General features: G+C 35.1%; 1 protein-coding gene and 1 pseudogene across 1 annotated transcript in view; one reads left to right on the top strand and one right to left on the bottom strand.

Annotated features, from left to right (window-relative positions):
- The window catches only part of Arid1b (AT rich interactive domain 1B (SWI1-like)), a gene marked incomplete at its 5' end in the record, with an annotated part of 413,582 nt that overhangs the window by 175,098 nt on the left and 218,557 nt on the right, over positions 1-19,927 (top strand).
- On the bottom strand, positions 7,340-10,515 carry LOC102017915 (annotated as a pseudogene).

Below are 19,927 nucleotides of genomic sequence, written 5' to 3'. Positions count from 1 at the left end.
TTAGTTTTTTGAGGACTGTCCATACTGATTTCCATAGTGGTTGTACCAGTTTACACTCCCACCAACAATAGAGAACCATTCTTTTTTTCCTCACAGTTTCGCCAGCATTTGTTATTGGTTGATTTCTTGATAATAGACATTACTTCTGGAGTGAGATGGAATCTCTGTTTTAATTTGCATCTCTTGAATGACCAGTGGTGCTCATGTTTATTTGTACTTCTTCGTCTGAGAAGTATCTATTTATTTCAGATGCCCAGTTTTAGATTGGGTCTTTAAATTTGGGGAGTTGATTTTTTAAGTTCTTTACATATTTCTAGATGTTAGTCCTTTGAGGAGTAGCTGATAAAACCTTTTTCTCATTCTGTAGGTTGACTTTTCACTGGGTGGTTTCTTTTGCTGTGCAGAAAAACCTTTTTAATTTGATGCCATCTTCCTTGTTGATTCTTTGTAGCATCTCCTTTGGGATTTGGGTTTTGTTCACAAAACCTTTGCCTACACCTTTGCCTTCTAGAGTTTTACTTATTCTGTCTTCCAGCAGATTTCCTGTTTCAGTTTTAAAATTTAGATCTTTGATCCATTTCAATTTTAGTTTAGTGCATGGTGAGAGTTTAGTGCATGGTGAAGAGTTCAGTCTTCGACATGTGGAAAGCCAGTTTTCCCATCACCATTTATTAAAGAGGCTGTCTTTCTTCAATGAAGGTGTTTGGCTCCTTTGTCAAAGGTAAAGTAGCTGAGTGTGCTTCAAGTTATTTTTGCATCTTCTGTTCTCTTCCTTAGATCCTCCGGTCTGTTTCTTTGCCAGTACCATTCTGTTTTTATCTCATTAGCTTTGTAGTAACATCAAAGTGGGCCTTGTGATGCCTGTCCTTGCCTTTGCTGCCCAGAATTGCTTAAATTATTCTAGGTCTTTTCTAGTTCCAAATGAATTTTAGGATTGTTTTCTGTAGTTCTCTGAGGTACGCTATTGGTATTTTGAGTGGGATTGCATTAAATCTGTATAACAGTTTTGAAAATGTGGCCATTTTCACTATATTGGTTCAGCCTATCCAAGAGCAGGGGATCTCCTTACATTTTCTGATATCTTCTTTGATCTTCTTTATTAAAGTACTGTAGTTTTCAACATATAAGTCTTTCATGTTGTTAGATTTATTCCTAAGTATTTCATTTTTCTTGATGCTATTTTGAAAGGTGTTGTTTCCCTGATTTCTCTCTTAGTAAGTTTGTTATTTGTGTACAGGAGTTCTATTAATTTTTGAGTATTGACTTTGTATCCTGCTACAATACAGAATTTGATTAATCTAGAAGATTTTTGGTGGAGTTTTTGGGGTCTTTTGTGTAGAGTATTATGTCATTAACAAATAATAGTAATTTATCTTTTCCCTTTTCTATCCATATTTCTGTTACTTATTTCTCTTGTCTAATTGCTGTGCCTAATGTTTGTAGAACTATGTTGAACAGGAGTGATGATAGAGTCAAATCTAAATTATCAAAAAGGTAATATACTAAGACCAGGTGGGATTCATCCCAGTGATGCAGGGATGGTTCATCATATGCAAATCGATAAATGTAGTATACCACATTAATAGAACGAGGGGCAAACACCACATGAACATCTCAGTAGACACAGAAGAAGCATTCATCAAAGTTCAACACCAACTCATGACGAAAATCCTAAAAGAAAATTGGAATAGGTTTTTTATCTCAATCTGATAAATGCCATCAATGATAAACCCACAGTCAGTATCATAAAAAATGGTCAAAAACTGAAAGCTTTCACTCCAAAATCAGGAACAAGACAAGGATGGCCACTGTCAGTACTCCTGTTGTTTTTTAAATTTTGAAACAAGGTCTCACTAAGTTGCCCAGGATTGCCTCAGACTTCCAATCTTACTGCTTACCTGAGTATTTGGTGTTAGAGGCATGTGCTACAATACCCAGCCCAGAAATTATCTTTGAAGATTGTCTACTTCTTGATTTGACCTAGAACATTCTGTGCATTCTAAACTACTGTTGTAAATATTTTTAAATGTTTTATTTACCTTTACCATTCCTAATTTTCTTTGCTTTAAAAAGTCAGATTTTTTTTTTATTTTGATGAGGAATCAGATTTTGTACCTATATGATATGGTATCAGCTCTTTATTGTGACAGTGCCCTTCACTGACTTAAATTTCATCCCCTGGGCACTGATACGTAGAATACTGTTCTTAATGTGTTCTAATTTATAGTAAAGTAAAAGTGTATCTTCATCTCATAACTATACTAATGTTACCAGTGAAAAGTAATGTGCACAAACTTTGCTTTATGGATAAAGTCTTGCCCTTAATGGTAGTGTTTATATTTTTCAGTAAATAATGTTTCCTTTGTAGAGGTATGGTTATACATTCCATGGAATGAGGTTTTTTATTGCAACTTTTGTGAAAGATTTAAATGTTTGTGCAGTGGTTTCACTACTATTCTTTGCATTGCATTTTCATGTACTGGAAGGAAATTTGTCAAATGAAGAACCCCAAATTATTCTCTGCAAGTAAAGAGAAAAAAACCAGGATAGGGTCCAAAGTTAGCAGAGGCACGCAATTTTAGGATTATAGATACATAAGGGTTTCCCATTGTGATGGTTATTTTTCTCTCCTTGCTGAGACAAAATACCTGACACCCAAAATTAAGGAAGGAAAAGTTTATTTAGCTCATAGTTTGTGGAGGTTTCAGTGGATATTTGGTTGGCTCCAAGGCAGAGTGGTACATGGCAGAGGGCAACAGTTCATGACTATGGAAAATAGAAAAAGCAGCAAGAGCAGAAAGGGAGGAGCAGTAGAGAGAGCAAGCTTCTTTCCCTCCCTTCTATTGTATGCAGGCTCCCCACCCCAGGGTGGGTGGTATAGCATTCCCACCCATAATCCCAGCATTCACCCTTGAATCAGTCACAAATTCTAGAAGCCTTCCCCATGACTGCATGAGGGTTTGGGGGGGACATCTAGACACAAAGCGTAGCATGCATTCTTTTCTTTTCTTTTAAAGAGAATTTTAGAAAACAAAAACGATACAGAATTTCAAAGCAAAATGTTAGGAAATTAACAATGGTTATTATATTGCATATCATTATCTTTATAGTAGTTGCTCAGATTACCAGATACAGGCATGCAAAATTGATCAAACAATATAAGCACTAACTCTTCCTTTCAATGAACTAATAGAAATTAGTAGTACAGTTATCGTAGCTATCTTTGTGTGTGTGTTTTCCCCCTTCCTTTTATTCTCCTTTCCCCTTTCCCAGTTGTTCTTTCCTTTTGAGCAGTTTCTTTCCCTTTCACAATATCTGTTGTTCCTTTTGGATCTTATTTACTCCTTTAGTTTCTTACACTAGGGAGATAATACAGTGTTTACACATATGAGTCTGATTTATTTCACTTATGAATATGGTCTCTGGTTGCATCGATTTACCTATAAAAGCCTCAAGTTTATTTTTCTTTATAGCTGAGTAATACTCCATTGTATAAAAATACCACATTTTTTTATGCATTCCTCAGTTGATGAGCATTTGGGTTGTTTCCAAGACTTAGCTATGACAAAGTGTGCCACTATAAACATGGGTGCGCATATATTGCTGTGGTATGATGTTTTTAATTCTTCTGGAAAAATACCCAGAAGAGGAAGAGCTGGCTTGAATGGGACCTCTAATCTTAGATTTTTGAGGAATCTCCATACTGATTTCCCAGTGGTTTCACCAGTCTACATTCCCACCACCAGTGGAGAGGGTTCCTTTTTTCCCACAGCCCCTCCAGCATTTGTTATTGGTTGATTTTTTTGATGATAGCCATTCTTTCTGAGGTGAGATGGAATTTCAGTGTTGTTTTAATTTGCATCTCTCAAATGACCAGTGATGTTGAATGTTTTTTCATATATTTATTTGCTATTTGTATTTTTTCATCTGAGAAGCATGTATTCATTTTAGATACCCCTTTTTGAATTGGTTCTTTGAATTTTAGGGACCTGATTTTTCCAATTCTTTACATGTTCTATATAGAAGTCTTTTGTCTGAGGGACAGTTGGCTTTTTTTCCCATTTCATGGGCTTTCTTTTCACTCTGTTGGTAATTTCTTTAGATGTGCAAAAACTTTTCAATGAGGCACCAGTTATACCCACTCTTTTAAGGCATGAATTTAGAGAGAAGATTTTTTGAAGGAGCATAATTTCCTGAACATTCTATGAGAAAGTGCATATAGTAGAAACTCACTGTATTCCTGTATCATGCAGGTTACCATTTTAAGAAAGCATTTTGACATGGTCTGCCTTTTTACTGTGTTAGACTAAAAAATAGTTGCAAGATTGAGCACCAATTCTAAATTTGTAAATTCATGTGTTCTCACAGGACTGGAAAGAAACCACCTTTCTAGAAACAAAGAAACAAAAAGGAAACATCCCCCAAACTCCACATCCCTCCCTCAGTTTCCTTATAGGCGTGAGCTTACTACAGTGAGAACTTCCGTAATCCAGTGCACTTAGATATTCATGATAAGCATACTGTACTGTGACCCAGTGCCCAGTACATTAGTGACTATTTAATAGAAACCAAATACTTAAGCACTTTTTAAATTTCTCTGTCAGGGACCAGGTCTTTGTAAAGGTCATCTTGAAAATCTGATGCTTCTCCCCACAGTTTGAGATGTGTAGCTTGGAGAGTAAGTGAAAGAATTTGGGCTGAGGATGTAGCTCAGTTGGTAGAGTGCGTGGCTAGCAAGCGTGAGGTCCTGGGTTTGAGCCCTAGGGATAGGGTGGAAGGGACATGGAGAGAAGGCACCAGCAGCACTGCTGTTGGGGATGTGATGAAATGCCAGCTGTGTATATTCCCCCCCAGTTCTGCAGTGCCGTTTGTCCGCACCTGCTACAGTTTGACACCTGAGCTCCATGACCTGTTCTGTTTCCCACTGGGGCAGCAGATATAACTGCACTTGGTCTTTGTCTCCATTTGAATAATTGCTTGATGGAAGTCTGGTGGTCAGTTCTGGTATTAGGAATATTTGAAGATTATGCCAGAAGAGCAGGAGCACTGTGTGTAGTAAGCTGTTGTCTCCTGTCACCTGTGAAATTGATATACAGGTAGGATTTCCTGGTTATTTCTTTTTTTTATTTTCTCCCCCCAGTACCAGGAATCAAACTCATGACCTTGCACTTGCCAGGCAGGCGCTGTGCCACTGAGCTAAATCCCCAGCCCCTTCTTGGTTATTTCTTAAGGTAGATGTGGATATGTACATAGGGCTAAGGAACAGCTCTGATCTTATTAATGATTGCTATTTTATTTTCTTTGAAACGTATTTTTTTAAAAGAGAAAAATTAATACTTGGTACATTCCAAAACAGAGAAAGTACCATCACAGAGTGGGGAAGACCTGCTGTTCTTTGTTTTGAAAACCAAGTCAAGGGGCAACTCACTCAGGTCCTCCTTCCATCTCTTGGACAGAAGCTTTCTTTCCCTTAATAAATGCATTCTGCTCTTAAGAAAACTAAATTAGTTCTCCCATTTCACTGGTCATAGTTTTACTAGAATGAACTATTTTGTTTTTATGTAATACTTTCATATGTACATACAAATGCTTTTTAAAAATGAACACAAATATTGTGTATATTTATGGGATACCATATAATGTTTCAACATGTATATACATTTAGACCCTTAAAATACTATGATATAAAATTTTAATAAAATGTTCATAAAATATAAAATGTTAATTTAGTAGTAAATTCAGATTTCTACAGTTCCAAAATTTTAAAATAAATTTTTATTGTTTTCAGTTGTTTTAAATTTAGGAAAAGTGATTTGATTTGTTTATATATGTATGTATGTATGTATGTATGTACTTTCTCACCATGTAGTTCCGGCTGGCCTTGAACTTGCTATATAGCCAAGGCTGGCCTTGAACTCACAGTGAATCTCCTACCTCAGCCTCCCAAGTGCTGGGATTACTGGTGTTCACCACAACACCTGGGTTAGAAAAGTTTTTTGAGAAATTTTTGCCAGTGTCTACTTCTTTAAAAGTATTGTGTTATCAGAATTCATTTTGGTAGAGTATGTTTTAGTGGGTTAAAAATTTATGTGTATTTAGACCTTTATGTTATTTAGTTGTGTTACATTCTTGCATCAAGTAAGGAACTTGATTAAGAAATAGGAAAATAGTTTACTTGGTGAAAGTTTTTGCTTTTAAAAAATAGCTTTACTGGTTATCCTAAGCACAAAGCTATAAAGGTGAGACAAGTACTATTTTCTGTATTTTTTTCTTTGTATATGTTCATGAGTAATTCATTTCTCTTAGAAAAACAATCATATCCTTTTTTTTATAATTTGGAAAATTTAACATGCTCTCTTTCAAACATAGTTCTGTACCATCATTTTAAATCATTTCATAGCATCTGTATTGAGTAAGCCTATTTAAGAAGATTATGAACTTTGGATAACTGTTTTTTTTTTTGTTTTGTTTTGTTTTTTTTTTTGATTTTTCTCCGGTACCGGGAACCGAACTCACGACCTTGCGCTTGCCAGGCAGGCGCTTTTGCCACTGAGCTAAATCCCCAGCCCCCAGATTATGAACTTTCTGGGCATGGTACATATGCCTGCAATCCCAGCACTCAGAAGGCTGATGTAGGCAGATCTTGAGTGTGAGGTCAGTCATGTCAGGGCAGTTCAGCAAGGCCCTATCTTTAAAGCAAATGTACAAATGTCAATATAGTGCTCAGTTCTTGCATTTTTGAATTATCTTCTTTGTTATAATCTTTATTATTCATAATGATAGTTATTTAAACATTCTGATTGATATTTATTAAGAATGATCAAATGCTACTTTAAAAATCAAAACCATAGAAGATAAATAAAGATGAATAAGTAAGCTTTCTCAAAACAAATAATTCTCATTATTTATAGAAATCATAGAATGTTTATCTTGTAAGACAAATTTTTAGTGTGCTTAAAAGGTCATTTTAATGACCTGAATTTGGTCATTTTAATGGTCTGGAAGTAGTTTTCTGTCCCCTTTTGGTTTTAGTTTAATGTGTGCTCACCAGTTATGGAAAGAAGTTGATTAACAGTTCTTTCAGAGGAAGTTCCTTGTACTTTTGCTCTTGTGTGTGCCTCAGAACCTCTGTCACTCTTGGAAATAGTCACAAAAACAGTCCCTGAACTGTACTTGTAGAGTGCTGTCTTCACATACCCACAGCCTGGCACTGTCCTGGATTTAGCTGTGTACCTTATTATCTTGTGACCTTGGGCTTCTGTAGACTAGGAGCTGTCAGGGCTCCCAGAGCTCCTGCTAATGTTATTGGTATGTGATTTGAATGGATATAGCACAAGTGCCGAGTCAGCTTTCCTCTATTCTTGGACCATTAGCAAAACAGTTGCTAAGAATCATTTTCAGGATTTATTGGTATCTGCTCATGATACCTTAGAGACCACCCTGCCATTTGGGCTACTAGCCAAATGGAAGCTAATAGTCAGTTTTAACATTTGAAATGTAAGATCCTACTAATTTCTTCCCTTGCTTAAGAAGAAACAGGCTTATGTGCTAAGACTTCAGACAGGCTAATTTGATATTTTGTATAGAGAAAATTAGGATAGGATTAGTTGAGATATTTGCGGTTTCAAATTTTTTATGATAGCTTAGTTTTATGTGTATATTATATGTGTATGGAATATTATCTGTGTCTGTGAATAAAAGTTGTTTGGTTTTATTTCTGATTTACAAAAGTAGAAGTTACATTTTGAAGTCATCTTTTTTCGAGGCTTCATCTAAGTTGTTATATACTTTCTCATACTTGAAAAGGTTTGGTTTTCATAAATATTTTAGGAATTTTTGCTAAGGTCTGTTTAAGTCTTATATGTGGTCTGTAAAGGTTTTGTATTTGGTATTTGGGAAGGACTGTCCTTTAATTTTTTCTTTTAGCTTGTAGGAAGTGAAACATATATAAACAACCCAAGTTTTACTGTAGAAGAGGTGCCAGATAAATTGCAGTAAGCACCAGAATACATCCAAATATGTTAATCTTAAAGCTGCATGATGATTTTTGTGTTGTGAAAGGTTAGCTTTTCAATTGCAAGACTTAATTACTTTTCAAGTGACTATTTCATGAGTTAGTTTTCCTTGTATATACAGATACATGCGTAGCTTGTTCCCCATGTAATAGATGTGGAGCAGCTGGGACCAGGAGTTTTCTTATTTTTAAACCATATATATGGGTTAGGGTTAGAATCTATCTCTCTCTCTCTCTCTCTCTCTCTCTCTCTCTCTCTCTCTCTGTCATCTATGGTTCAAAGTAATAGTGTAATTTGTCATTGCTTTCCCAGTTGTTACTTTGCCAGTTCTTACCTGGAATGTGGCTGCAGAGTTTATTTTACTTTCTCCATTTTATGTGAGCCTGCCATGTTCTTTTCCCTCACAAAGGTATCTGCTTTTATCCACGCATGGTGGTGGTATTCTGCTGCAGGTGTCTTTTGCCCCTTCCCTTTTATCTTAACAGTGTGGAAAGTGAGTGTCATTTTAGAAAAATGACTGTTGATTATTGTGTGCCCAGTTTAGTAGGGGTTGATGGAATAAACCAAATCTACAGTTCACGTCACATATATAGGTTAATTGTAGAATACATACATTAAATTTATATTGTTTAAAATAGAAACAGGTGAAATGTTATTGTAATACAAGTAGGGATAAGTTTTACTTGCAATTATTCTAGGTCTTTTACATGAAACACAGCTTTGAAATTTTGGAATCTAATGTAGAATTGTAGCTTGCTAATTGTTTTGGGGGAATTTGTGAACAATAAAATTTATTATTAGCTTTGTTATTCAAAAGTTATGTTTAAATGTATATTTGCAATTAATTGCAGACCATGGAAAAATTGATCTTTGTTAAGTACTAAGAATTTCCAAGATCTGAAAATTTTGTCTTTAAAATGTAGACAGTAGAGTCTTGCTTTAATGACTGCTATATTCTTTGAATTTTGCATTATTTTTATTTTATTTACTGTTGGTAAAATACCAAAACAATTGGATGAGATTGACCTCAGTACATGGGCCACGACTTCTCATAGCAACTTCAAGATATTTAGGATACACTGCTTAGTTTTTTACCTGTATATGGGATAGTCCTGTATATGGGATATAGTTTTTTACCTGTATATGGGAGAGGTATAGACAGGATATACCTGTATGTGCTGGTAATTTATCATTCACCATACCAGACTGTCAGCAAAACATTGTAGTTAATCATTTCTTGCTTAACTTGAAATGTACAGTAAGGTTTTAGAGTGGGGATATTATACTTTAGTGTTATATTTCTATCCATCGTTTACCAGGGTTTCAGAAGGCACACTTTTGAACCTGGTTCACTTTCTTGTTTTGGTAGTATAAATGCTTAGGAGCAAACACATAGGTATCTTTTAATAGTACAGAGCTAAAAAAGAGATTGTTGAATGTCAAAGTTATCTTTGCTCTTTGCTAATGTTGATAACAATTTCTTTTTAGTTGTCTTGATTAGAAATTTTTTCTTGAGCTTCTCTAAAGATGTATAAATCATGTCTTTTAGGAAAGTTTGAAATGGTCATAATGCTATTGTCTTTTTTTTTGTTCCCAAGTTTTACTGAAGAACTCATAAAAAATACTCCAGACAAGGGAATTTTAATCCTCATCCTTCTCCTCTTCATCTTGGTTAATCTGGAAGTAACGTAGTTCCTAACTCTCTTTGCTGTAGCAATTATGTGCAACCATTCGCGTTGATTATTCTTCACATATTTTTTGGTGAGCTCTCCCTCCCTCCCCCGCTGCCTCCCTTGAAACCAGGAATTTAACTCAGGACCACACGGTTGCTCTATATCATTGAGCTGTATCCCCAGCCCTGGTGAGATAGTATTTCGAATACCTTTTGAAAAAAGGCACCTCGGAAGTCTCGGTGATCTTGCTCTTGCTACTTTCGACGGTGACCACCCCTGCACCAAGATTCCCCACTCTGCCATTTACCTTGATTCTCTCCTTTAGAAACTGCTCATAAAGGTCAGCGTCCATGATTCTGTTTTCTATAGGATATGTGCAATCAAGGGTGAACTTCAAGACCTGTTTCTTTTTTTGCTCCCCTTCGCTGCAAGCCTTTTCAAGGGTGCCATGGTGGTCAAGGAATCAGAAAAAGAGGACTTATTGTCTTTCAAAATCCACTTTATGTTTGAATATTGTAAGATGTGTACTGTGAATACATATTACATTTTATACACATGTGTACATTGCACACATACATGCATACTCATGTATGGACCTACACACATTCTAGACAGAATATTCACTGATATTGACATGAATTACCATAGGAAATGTCATTAAACAAGTATGAGAAGGCATGGAGATAAATCATCTGGCAACCTTGAGGTTAATGAATGGATTTTCTTCTCTTAATGCAATCTCCCCTTTGACTGATTTTCACTGTTTGTGAATGATGAGAAAGATGGAGGAGGGAAATGATGTGTATATATTTGTGTGTTTTGTACATGAGGTTTTTTTCAGTGCTTTAAAAATATAGTAATTTAAATTACCCTATATATTCCATTTGAAATAAAAATATTCAGCTTTTGTATATTAGATCCTTTCATAATCATTATCATAGTGAAAATTTAAGTTTTAGACTTTTATGAATGTGTCTAAAATATTTTGATCATTTAGTTGAAATGATCCCTTCTTATAGCATGGCCTTGTAACCAAAACAAAGATACAGTATGAGTGAACCTCCTTTTCTGGAAGTTCTGGTAAGTTTGGAAGTGAAGATAAGATTCACAAGGAACTCTGATTCATCTGAGAAGGAGTTCAATTTCAAAATTTAGTTTTCTTTCTGGTAAGTAAATCTTCACAGTGGATGAAGGCAAAGTTCAGAGTTGCAGATTTGGGGAATACTGAATTTATTTCCTGTTTGTTCCTTATGACCTAGGAATATGTGGTCTGTCGTCCCATTTGGGTTACCCGTGACCTTTCCTAGTCCCTGCCTCTTGTTTTTCCCCTTTGCATGGGAGTGCAGGGTTCTGTGTGCTGCAGCTGCATGTGCAGGGGCTGGGTTCCACCCTCCTGTCCAGTCAGCACCTTGCTTAACTTTGGCCTTATCTGGAGTGTTGCATATTACCTGGGAAATGACTAGTTTAAACTATTATTTAGTAACACTGTTTGGTAACTAGGATCTTAATTTTAGTACTTACTTTTGTAAGCTGATGCAAATATTTGAATATTTTGTTCCTTTTGCCATTATCTTACAAAAATGAGGGGAAGAGGGAAATTGAGAATGTGTATTAGTGATGACCAATCCATATGTGAAAAATAAAGGTGGGAAAAATTGGAGATGAAAATAATAATTATTTTGTCTTAATTGACTATTCATTGCCTCTGAGCAAAGACAGAATTAACATCTTTGCAGGAATTTTAGAAGGAAAAACATAAATTTAGAGGTTTTTTTTTCCTCCTTCATCTTTCTCATCCTCTTTCTCATTATTCTTTTTTTTTGTTTGTTTGTTTGTTTTTTTTGTTTTTCTCTGGTACCGGGAACCGAACTCACGACCTTGCGCTTGCCAGGCAGGCGCTTTTGCCGCTGAGCTAAATCCCCAGCCCCTCTTTCTCATTATTCTTTCTGGCAGGAGAACCTCACATAGTTCCCCATGTGTTTAGCTTTTGCTCTTTGCTATTCTACATTTTCTTATAAATGTCCTTGGTGAATGGAAGACTCCTGGAATCTCAATATACTTATCACCTCCAGCGGCTATAAAAATGTAGTCTGCTAAGGTTAATTAGATAAAGGCTAGAATACTGGCACCATCAATTCTAGCTCTGTGATCCAAGCAATTTTGTCCCTTTCCCCAGGATTATTGTCATAATTACTTGAGATATGCATGTTTGGTTTCCCAGAAAATGGTGGCTTGTTTTTGTTGCTGGGTGCTACTTTGGCTAGAGGTCCTGTACTTGTTTAGAAGGAAGGAGGCAGTCCCAAGTGGACAGCTGGGGCAGTAGGTGTGCAGGAGGAAGTAGGCACGCCCCAGAGGAAAGCACTCTTGGCAAAGACAGTTTCTGGTCAGATGGATTCTCTTTATTGGTGGAAATTTTTTATAGGCTGAATATTTTAATTTGACTAATATACTTCTGGAAAATGCATTCCAGATTCCAAAAATTGTAGCTTAGAGTCTAAATTGAGTATCATGACTTCTTTACAAATTATTTCAGGAATAGACATTGAGAAGAAACAAACCCTGTCATTCATGTATTAGTAGATTTCTGTTTTGTATCACCAAAATTATCCAGAAACTATTTCATGTGAGTACAAATCTCTATTCAAATGAAGCTCTTAGTCTAGGATAAAACTGTATCCCTTCCCAGCCTCTGAGTGCATGTAGTTGTCATCTGTCCAGCCATGTTTGATTTGTACCGTCAGTGCTAGCATCCATGTTGAGAAAACCAGCTGAGGAAAGGAGTGTGCTTTGGGTTTAGAACACACAGTAAAACTGACTTTATTTAAGCTACTGGCTTCACATTTTGGCATGACAAAGCAGTTTGCTGCGCTTTCTGCAAAGAGACATCAGAAAAACATTTTGGATCTCATAATAATAACTGTTGCTTTACTTACAATGCTTGCTCAAAAACCAACTTAATTAAACACTTTCAACCTTATTCCAGTGGCACTAATTATAACTATAAATCTATAATACAGATTATATATTATAATCTATACCTGTGAGTTATGTGGTCAGGGAAACAGATTCTGCAACATTTATTAAAATAAAAGTTTAAAAACATACTTCAGTATTCTGATTTTTCTCAAGAAAAGACACAGACTAATAAACACAAAGGCTCAATTTCAGTTTCTGCTGTTTTGGTGACATTTTATTCTACAATGCCTTCTTGTGTTGACTGCTATCAGAACCAATTCTAGGTTAAAGAAATTCATATTTGTAAACAAAAATAATATTCACCTTCAGTCTTAGTGAATATAGAAATTTATATTTAAATATTAAACATAAAACCTTTTAATTTTTAGATCAAAATATTTTAAAATTAAACATTGTTCTTTAATTTTTAATAAAAAGTTTAACTTTTCACTGTTTTCTATCACACTGGAAATATGATTTAACTGTTTAACCAAGATTGTTCAGTGAATCTGCCATAATGTTTAAAATTGTGGGATATTGTAAACAATTTGATCTAAGCTATTTTAATCCCATTTCATTCTTACTAATGCCGAATTGTTGTAACTGGTAAGCAGTACTGTTTTAAACACTTTACCATCCCTGGGGACAAAATACCCAACACCCACAACTTCAAAGAGGAGAGGTTTATTTTTGGCTTACAGTTTTAAGTGGATTCAGTCCATGATTGGCTGGCTCCAAGGTAAAAATGGTGTGGTGGAAGGGTATGGTAAGAAAGAGAGAGGGAGGAGCCTGGGACAAAGTACACCTTCCAGGTGTCACTTTCACCTCCTATTAGCACGTTATAACTGTGAACTCATTAGGTGATTAATCAATCCACTGATGAGTATAGTGCTTTGCAAAAGCCCTGCCTCTGAATAGTGAGACTTTGGAGGCACATTCTAGATCTTAACTATGATTAACAGTGCAAAGAGATAACCTAAGTTGGAAACAACTGTGTGTATTGTAGTTAATGGTAACAGAGTTCTCTACTGTCCAGGATTGTGCTACTATCTTGGACTTCCCCTTTACCCTTCTATTACTCTGCAACAGTCAGTACATACACTGGGAGAGAGTGCCCACCCTGTGTTGGACCTACTTTTCTCCCAGCCTGTTTTGACCACCCTGCATGTTTAGTAGAGAACATAATTTTGTTCTAGTCTTACTCTGTCAAAGTGTCAATCTATGGTTTTCCATGGTCCTGACTTCTCTCCTGCCGACTCTTATACCAGTGGAGCTCCAATGCTAGTCACAAATGACAAGAGTTTACTGCTTTATCCTCTTTCACCTTCACCCATCTTGAAAGTCATTGTTGGGGAAATTTCTTTATAATTAGTATTATTATCAGGGTAAGAATTAAAAGGATGTTGGAGGTTTGGGGGCTTTGGTTTCTAACAGATTTGAATTCAAGCATTTCTCTTTCTGCTTTCATGTTTGTGATGTTGGGAAAAATTATGTTTTTCAAAATTACAGTGTCTCTAGTAAAATGGGCCTTCTATCCACTTCTTTTGTTTGATTAATTTCTTAGTCTTATTGACAGAAGATTACATGAGCTGACTGAGTGAAGACTTTAGCATAGTACAGTAGTGCCTTAGTACAAGAGGACTGAATCAACTTATTTCCATGTTATTTAGCCTTCCGTCCTTTTCTTCACAGTGGGCATACTGACGAATAACACAGTGCAACGGAATTGTTGAAAAACTGTGTGTATGTATTTGTTTAGAGAAAAAAATCTGAACCAGTAAACAATGGATGAACTTAGAAATGAGTAAGTTTTCTGTTGTTGTGTAGCAGATCACTAATTCAAATATTTTAAAATAGCACCATTTTATTATTGCAGAGTTTCCATGGGTTAGAATTTGGGCATGGCACAGTTGTGCCTGTGTGCAGGATTTGTTGGGGACTGGCATCAGCGTGCCATTTGGGGCTTGTGATCTCACCTAAGCTTGCTTGTTCAAAGCCAGCCAATCTTCTGGCCCTCTTTAAGAGCTCTTTTAATTAAGTCCAGACTTTCCAGAATAATTTTTCTTTGTTTAGAGTCAACTGATTAGGGACCTTGATTATATCTATATAGTCCCTTGACCTTTCCCAAATAATGTAACTAAATCATAGAAATAATACCACAAAATAGTCATTGGTCATGCTTGTACCTCATGCTAGTGGGATATGCAGGGATATGCAGGGATATGCAGGGTACATAGCATCAAGGACTTCTGGGACCATCTTGAATCTACCTGCCAGAGTGAGAATAGAGCTGGAAGGACTGCGTCCTTTAATTCATTTAGTTCTGTAAGTGGTACATGAAATGTTAACTCCTTTTATTCACTTGATGTGAAATTTCCCCCATAACTCCAAACTGAGAATTAAAAGATCTAAATTCTGTAACATTCGGCTAATATGTATCTATTCAACAGTAGTAGTTGCCCTGTGTTTAGTGAGCACTTACAATGTGTCTGGCACTGACATTCAGAAATCTGAACATGTGGTGTCCAGACTAGTAACTGTTTAGTAAGCAGTAGAGGCAAAGCTGGAGGGGCATCCGGTTCTTGGTTCAGCATCACAGCACCAGTGCTGAGTGCTGGCAGTGAGCTTCCCACCTTTACCTGTGCTCACAAACTATTGCTTTTGAGTATGAAATTGAGCCAACCTAGTTTATTAAGAAGACTTAATGAGATTTTGTCACCATTGATGAAAGATTTTCTTTAGTTTCCCGTGGAAGGTTAATGTTCCTAATAAGCATGTAATGTTAGTGTAAAATCAGAACTCCGTCCGAGGATATAGCTCAGTGGCCTACTTGATAAGTGCAAGATCCTGAGTTCAATTTCCCATACCAAAAATAAAAAAAATTTAAAAATCAGAACTCCAAACATACGATGCCTCTTTTCTAGCTGTTTATTAAAACAGGAGGCTCTCTATCTATCTTGCTTTCAATTAGACCATTTCTCTTTCCTTGGTAATCTTGAGATTTAGGTGAACACATGAGTTACAGCAGTCTCCTCATGTTCATCTGGCTGTAGCCAGTAAAAACCATAAGTGTTCAAAATGGGATTACAGTTCAGAGATACTTGCCTTTAAAACAAGCTGTCTTCTAACAATCCAGCAAAATGCTTATCCTAGAATTTTGAGTAAAAAAAGAAATCTCATTAAAAATGCATTTTAAACAGTCAATTTCTTTGTATTTTAATTCTGTTGAAGGAATACATAGAAAAACCTTAGAAATAAATGATATTTTATTTGATTGGTATGAATAATATCCGTCTTTTTGAAAATAGCATATTACAGTCTAGTGTATCACATTGTATCATTCACTGTAATAGACTACCTGGAATAGTAGTGTCACATTGTATCAGACAAAGCACTCATCTAAAACTTGTGCTGCACAATACAGAAGCCACCAATGACCTGTGCCTGTTTGCACTCAAAATATGGCAAGTGTGACTAAGGTACTGAATTTTGAGTTTATTTAGCTTTAATGGATTTAAATTTAAAAAGGTACATGTGGCTAGTGGCAGTAATATTGAACTGCACAGATTGTAGAATATTGTCACAGCAAGTTCATTTGTTTGTTGTGGGTACAAACATGTTGTAATTGAATTCATATCATGAAGCTATATACAAATGATCTTTTGTATCCCTTTTGGTTCTCAAATTCTGTGCTGTGTTTAGTGTAAATTGCTTTTATGTTTTAATAACATGCAGTGTTGACTGTTACTTGTGAGTTTCTGAGTTACTCATCTTGACTGCTCATATCTTTTCATTTTTATACAATGAAACTAATTTTTTGTTTACTTAAAAGAACTTTAGCTATGAAATATTGCAGAATTCCCATGATTAAATGAAGGTTGGAGGCATGTGAAATTAAAACAGAAAATTGTACTGTAGTTTATATTTTTAACCTTGAAAACCATTCCTGCTATCAGAAAAAAAAGTGAGACTTGGTTTATTTGACTCGAATGGTGTTAAGCCACACACTAATTTTTGTTGCAGTTTGATGGACTAGCTTATCACAATAGTCTTAACACCACATTTACTTTAAAATTCCATCACAGCCATTTAGTGGTACGCTTTGCTGTAGAAAAAAGAGGAAATTCTGAGAGACGTGTTTTTGGTGATGAAAACGTGTACTCTGCTCTGTGTCTTTCTGTGGTTTTTCTGCTCCAATACTTCTGACTTGTTCTAGTTAGTTTTTATGTAGTCTGAGTAGAGGTTCTCCCTAAAAGTTTTTCCTTACGGAACATTTTTCTGCAACATGTTGCTTGGCTAATATAGGTGTGATTTCCCAGAGGATACCTGACTTAAAAATGCCATTTTATGACAATACCCAGACTTTTAGGAGAGAGGAAAAGAACATTGGGTAAGTGAAGTGAAAAATAATATAGTTACTGAATTTTGAGTTTTTACTGTGGATATATTTCAACCAGTTTGTGTACATTTTATATTTCTAAAAATCTGAATAAGATGTGTAATCTAAACAAGTTCAGATTGAATACAGTTCAGAATTATTCAAGTGTAAACCTTCTAATAACAAAACCATATGAGGCTAGAATCATTATTTGTACTTTATTTCTCACAAGGGAAGCATTGACTCTTTTTGTGACATTCTGAATTTTAAAACGCTAAATTGCAGTTGTCAAATAATTTTCTTTTTTATTTGCATTTTAGCAATATTTTTAATTAAGGTATGTACCCTTTTAGACATAATGCTATTGCATGCCTAAAAAATTATAGTATAGTATAAAGTAAACTTTTATATGCACTGGGAAACAAATTTGTGTAGCTCACCTTATTGACATATTTGCTTCATTGTTGTGGTCTAGAAACAAACCTGCAGTATTTCTGAGGTATGCTTGTAGTGTGATCTCTTTTATTCCTAGTGCCCTTTCTTCTATTTAAAGAATTATTTTGATCTGTAACAATTATACATATTTATGGGGTACAGTGTGGTACTCTGATACATGCTTATATTGTGTTGTGATCCAATCGTGGTAACTAGCCTGCTTATCACTGCAGACATTCAGCATTTCTTTGTGATAACACAAAGAAATTTCCTCTTTTACCTAGTTTGAAATACACATATTACCATTAGCTGTGGTCATTCTAGTTATAGTGGAACATGAGAACATTTTCTTCTTAATTATATCTTTGTACCCATTGATAATCTACTCAGCCCTTTTCCTCATACCCTCCCTAGGTTCGGGTAATTATTAATCTCTATTTTTATAAAAACACCTGTTAGGAATTGCACACAGAGGTGAGATGATGTGGTATTAAAATAGCTTTTATGGGAAATAATCTTCTTTGGCTAATGTACACTGAAAAGGCTAATTGTGTGGAGATAAGAGGGGAAGGTGGTATAACTCTGCCTAAAATTGGAAAGGATAAAGGTTAAATTGTTTCTTGAAAAAAATCACAGAATATAAAACAGTCCTAAATGTTATTCTCTGCTATCTTCACACAAGAGATATTATTTTATCAATGAAATTGAGGTAATTAAAATCTAAATATGAGTACATTTAAATATCTTCTGTCTTGTAATTATTGGCATACTATATTTGTTTTAATTCAGTGGGTAGCATCACCTGATAGAATGTATTAGGTATAATTCATTGTGTTTTTAAACGGTTGCTAAAACACATTTTTACTGATCGTAGTCTTAAGAAGCTTCATTATACTACTTCACGTATAGTGTATGGTTATAGTGTACTTTGCTGCAGTTTTTGTGCATGTAATTCCTCCATATGTATGAACCCATTGTACATCTATGTAGCCTTGGATAGCCATTTGAGTTCTTTTTACTTTTTGGCTATTATGAATAGTTCTGTCAAGAATAGTCGTGTATGTCTTTCTATAGCTATGTTTTCATTCCTCTTGAGCAGATTCTTATAAGTGGAATTTTCTGAGACAGATAAATATCTGCCTAATATTTTAAGAAACTGCTTAACTGTTTTACAGAGTGGCCATATCATTTTATATTCCTGTCAGCAATATTCTTCACCATATTGTCACTGGCACATGTCATTTATTTTCTGCTTTATGCTCATTTTGAAGATGTGCTTGGAGTTTTAATGTACATTTCTCTAATAATGAATGGCTTTGCACACCTTTGGTGAAATGTGTATTCACATTTTTGCCTATTATTAAACTGGATTATTTTGTCTTCCTGAGTTCTAAAAGATTTCTTTATATATCATGGATACAAATCCATCTTCTGTGCATCTGATTTGCAAATATATTTGCACAGTCTATGGCTTATTACAGTTTTTTTAAGGGTGTCTTTTGAAGCAAAAGAAAAACCCTTATTTTAATGAAGTCTCATCATTTTTTAAAAATTGTCAGCGTTTGTCATAAAATACATGTTTACCTAAGTTTGAAAGGTATTTTCACTCAATATGGAATTTTAGTTTCACTATTTTTCAGTTGGTTAAACATACTGATTCAGTATCATATTTTTTTCTTTGGGTTATGTTTTTTCTGGCTTTTAAGATTTTTGTCTGTTAAGTGGTTTCAAACAATTTGATTAATATATGACTAGTGTGGTTTTTTGTTTTAGTTTTCTTGACCTTTTGCATCCAGGGTTTTATAATTTCTTATCAAATTTGGCAAAAAACCTTAGCCATTATTTTCTTCAAATATCTTGTCTCTCCTCCCCCTTTACAGCAACCAATTGCATGTGTACTAGGCCATCTGAAGTCTTTTCCTTTTTGTGCTGTTTCCTCAATTATAAGTTTAGTAGTCTTCTGCATTGTTTAATGTGCTGCTAAATCATTCCAGTGATTTTTTTTTCCACACAAGATATTGGAGTTTTCATCTCTATAAGTTCAGTTTGCGTTATGCTAATTTCTATATCTTATACATAAGACAGGCTACTTTTGTAAACTTACAGAATGCAGTTATCATAGCTGTTTTTATTTTATTTTATTTTTTTAATTTTAATTTTAAAAATAAAAGGAAAATATTAACAGACAGACAACATTTTACAAAATAGCAAAGGAACAGTACAGACAGTACGGAGCTACAAACAAAGTGGTAGGGAATTAACAATGCTTGTTGTATTACATATTGATATCTTCAAAGTGGTTTCTCATGAAAACAGATAGAGACATGCAATGCTGATCAACCAAGGACTGACTCACTGACAGTTTCTTTCAGGAAAGAAATACAAGACAGTAGAATAGCCATGTTGACTATCCTGCATTACATGCATACAAAATTTCTGCTTCTTTCCCTTCTCTTTTCCCACATCCCAGT

This window comes from Chinchilla lanigera, unplaced genomic scaffold (genome assembly GCF_000276665.1).
Source record: "Chinchilla lanigera isolate Chin_1 unplaced genomic scaffold, ChiLan1.0 scaffold00038, whole genome shotgun sequence".
Lineage (NCBI taxonomy): Eukaryota > Metazoa > Chordata > Mammalia > Rodentia > Chinchillidae > Chinchilla > Chinchilla lanigera.
Note: the sequence above shows the minus strand (reverse complement) of the source record. Positions and strands in the feature narration are given on the sequence as shown.